This window comes from Bactrocera latifrons, unplaced genomic scaffold (assembly GCF_001853355.1).
Source record: "Bactrocera latifrons isolate USDA-ARS-PBARC rearing strain unplaced genomic scaffold, ASM185335v1 scaffold_112, whole genome shotgun sequence".
Classification (NCBI taxonomy): domain Eukaryota; kingdom Metazoa; phylum Arthropoda; class Insecta; order Diptera; family Tephritidae; genus Bactrocera; species Bactrocera latifrons.
In genome coordinates, this window is record NW_017534542.1 from 984,809 (window position 1) to 988,797 (window position 3,989).

At 38.2% G+C, this 3,989-nt stretch overlaps 1 protein-coding gene across 1 annotated transcript in view; it reads left to right on the forward strand.

Moving 5' to 3' along the window:
- Positions 1–197: 197 nt before the first annotated feature.
- LOC108974714 (beta-1,4-glucuronyltransferase 1) overlaps positions 198–3,989 on the forward strand; it is a gene marked incomplete at both ends in the record, with an annotated part of 22,290 nt that continues 18,498 nt past the window's right edge. Inside the window, 1 exon segment of the mRNA XM_018942730.1 lies at positions 198–277.

The window sequence follows — 3,989 nt, forward strand, 5'->3', positions numbered from 1 at the left end:
TACAACAATGTTGTTTTTGTTTTTTAATATGCGTCAATTGTCGTATTTATTGATTCCACAACGGATTTCTCAACGAAACTGATTTCAATTTCAACTYTTCAATGCAATCATAACTTTATCTAATATTATTTTTACTGACTAACGRTATTATAAAATTTTAATTGTTTTATTGTGTTTATTTTTTTCATTTCATTCAGCAAGCTTTTAGTATTACTCCAATAAGAGAGCGACGCGTCATTGCTGGTCATGAATGAATACAAAGTGCAAGTCATATGAGGTAAGTGCTATTTAATTTAAGCTAATTGTTGCTGTTTCTTGTGTCGAACAAAAGTGTAAACGGAGAATTTTWGTTCATTGTGGATTCAGTGCTAAATCGCATTCGTTCATAACGGTGTTTCCAGTAATTTGCTGCTAATGTCTTCACCGCAACAAAAGTAGCGTCTGCGACTCAGCTTAGCGGCTTCCATATTATTGTATTTTTATATAAATTAAAAGGYGATCCATATCAAGATTCCCTACTGTTTTAAAGGAAAATCACAGAAATTGCAAGGTTAATGGGGAATGTTTATTATCATACGAAAGAACATCCTKTGGCATTTACTTTTTGAAGATAATATCTTGCAAAAGTTAGCGTCGGCTAAGTCTCAGATTGTCCATCCATTGAGTCCAAGTTGCGATGACGCGTTCGAGCATTTCGACTGGTAACTGACTACTGACCGCATGATTGTTTGCTCCAAGGCCTGAGTCGAAGCGGGATTTTTCCCATAGACTTTAGAAGTTACATATCCCCCCAAAAAGCGTAACGGTATGATATCACACGATCTTGGTGGCCAATCGGCCGGCTCAAAACTTGAAATTATCTGCTCACCGAAGTGTTCTCTCAATAAATYCATTAATTGATGCGTTGTGTAGAAAGTGGCRCCATCTTGTTGAAACCAAATTTCACCGAGATCACGTGCTTCAATTTCAGCCATCAAACAGTCGGTTGYCATGACGCGATAACTGTCGCCATTAATGGTTACGTTCTCACCGGTACATCATTTTTGAAGAAATGTAAACCAATGATTTCACCGGCTCACAAACCATACTACAGCGTTGTTTTTTCTGAATGAAATGACAGCTCTTAAATCTCTTTAGATTGCTCTCTGTTCCAAATGTGGTAGTTTTGTTGRTTTACATACCCATTGGGCCAGAAATGGGCCTCATCGCTAAACAAAATTTGGATCGAAAACATCGGATATTCTTGAAATTTTTCAAGGTATATTTTGTCCTTTCATACGTCGACCTGAGTCGCTGCCAACGCCGCCGAGAGTCGATTCGGTCGACACGGTCTTCGGGTACACTCAGCTACGTCTGCTTTGTTTTCTTCACTGCGTGCTGTACGTGGCCTATTCGGTGGAATTATCCAATAATAAATGCAATGCTCGGCCTAAATATTGGGAGTATACATTTATTCAATTACAGTATCCGGTAATAGCACATGTGAAACTCGTACTCTAGCAATTAATACAACTTTTAGTGACAAAAACTCCCGGAAGTACTTTCTCAAAAAAAAAAAAAAAGTTAACGTAACTCTTTATGAATGAAATGAAGCGTTCATATAACACTTCGTAGGTTCGGATGTCATCTATTGATAGCAGGGGTGCCAGTAGACATATGATACTCAAGTTACAACTAAAACCTCCTTATCACTATCCATGCTGTGTCATTTTAACKTGTCCGCAGTTCCTTCATCTTTCCTCTCTGCAGTTTTATACCAGAAAAGCTTCTTAAGTATATGTGGTGAAGATTTAATAAGTTCCTTATAAAAAAGAAGGTTTTAATCGCCTTAAAATCAAATTTATAGTATCGCGTTCTTAGTCAGAGCTATCTAAAAGTTCTCAACATTTCACCAGCTCTTTTAGTTTTTTAAGTTTCCATAACCGTTGTATCACATAAGCTGAAATTAATTTGAATATCCTAGTGCCCATAATGTATAGTTGTTAGCTGAGGAATATTTAAGAGCTTAACCCATAGTACCACCGAAAGCTTTACTGTAGGTTTTACAAAGTATAATTAGGTTAGGTTGTAGACTTGATCTTCAGGTAATGCAAGAGCTCAATTAGTCAGCAGGAATGTTGGTCTGTGATTCGCTAACCCCCTAGATATCGAACACGGCACTCTTCCAGATCGACAAAGCTTTCTGAGCCTACCACAAATTTGTTGAGGCGGTTAAAATAAACCCCTCCAACCAACCAATCAACCTTAATCTGGAAAAGTGGACAGTTGACCAAGTCAGACAATTGAGAAGAAGTCCAGCTTTGGCAGCTTTCATTCAACAAAATTCAATTTCAGCGCATGTGCGCCTATTGGACAGTGTCCAGCACACCTATCACTGCGGTGAGATGAACCTTGGTAATTACAAGTAGTTCGTAGAATATCTTGAGTTGCATTCGGAACGTCAAACATKTTGGCTGCTCAGCAGCGCTTGCTTAGTATCTTGAAAGGAATGTAAGGAAACCTTTTTGCGAGCTCATCACCTTCTCAGTTACCTGTGATACCGCTGTGACCAGACCCCAATAAAGTCGGTTAACAAGGTTAACGCCCACACATCCCTTAAAGGTATTTGTGTAGAGAAAAAACCGCCGCTAGATGCCTGATGCAATAATCTGTGTCTTCAGGGACGCTTCACAATTTTTTTTTTTTTTCAAATAATATTAGTTTTTTTCAAAACTGGATCCGTCAAATTACTACATACACAGCTGACCAGATAACAACCTCATAAAACATTATTGGTTTGTCCACTGTTTTGGTAAGCCGACACCAGTTTGGTTGACATACCACACCTGTTTGCAAATCATCATGTAAGACCAGTATAAGGCAACTTATGTCTTTCTCACTCTCCCCAGTCTTTGACTCCCATAAAAGCTGCCTTCCTAAGATGAGCCTCAATTACTTCATACTGCCTGCACCAGGAATATTGAAGCCTTCATCGCTTCATTGGAATATTCTCACTAAATATGTGAAAGCAGCCATTGCTGTCTAATTACCTTCAATATTTAAGGCAAAATCCTAAAAATCAGTCAAGAACAGCAAAGGCTAAGAGTTTAGTTTTTGAGTACGAAAAATTATCAAATTTAATTTAACATATTTTTTAAAGCGCTCAACTGCGACTCAACTCATAATCTTGTTTCGTGCTGGGCCATTTTGAAATACAACCCTAATTAACACACAAATTTATTCARCGACGATAACGCATTTCACGCTCTGCAGCAGCAACACTCAATTTATTTTCATTTAAGATATCAGTTGCACAGACGACTGCCTTCCTTTTTGGAAGTATTAAAAACTCGGCACTATTTTTTTTTTTCAACAAGAACTCACTCAGCTAAACTTCCCAACCACCCCACCAACCACCAGCCAATTTCCTGCATTTTCAAGTTTTCATTGCGGTTTTGTAATTCTCAGTGGTCCCACTTCTTTCACACTCCTAAAGTCGTATGACGACCACAAGCAGCTTGTATACTGTATGTGGCACGAAGCTGTTTTTTGCTTCCCTAAAGCGTTTTGTTTTTGGAAAAWTGGGAACAGAGAATACGGCAGCATGCCTCCGCTCTCTCTCACGCTCACTGYAGCTAGCAGAAGGAAAAAAATTTATAATAAACTGCAGGCAAAAAAGCGAAAACGAATATCCATCATCATTTATAATTTTTTAGCGTTGCGGTCAGACCGCTTGGGCTATTGGCGTCTGTGTTACTTTCGAGGAAGGCTTCATCATTTGAAAGCATTATTTGTACCACTCGTTTGTCTTACATTGACGTAATTYTATGGTATTTTAGAAATTTTGGCAGGTTAGTTGTAAGGTTCAGAAATTAAATTTGTTGTGTCGGGCTTTATGCGCGTCTTCATATGATGTTCTAACCTCGAAAAGTTTAAGATCTATGATTTTTTAACGAGATACATATGTAAGTGAATGGATCAATACCTACGAGGTGTGTTTAAAAAGTATC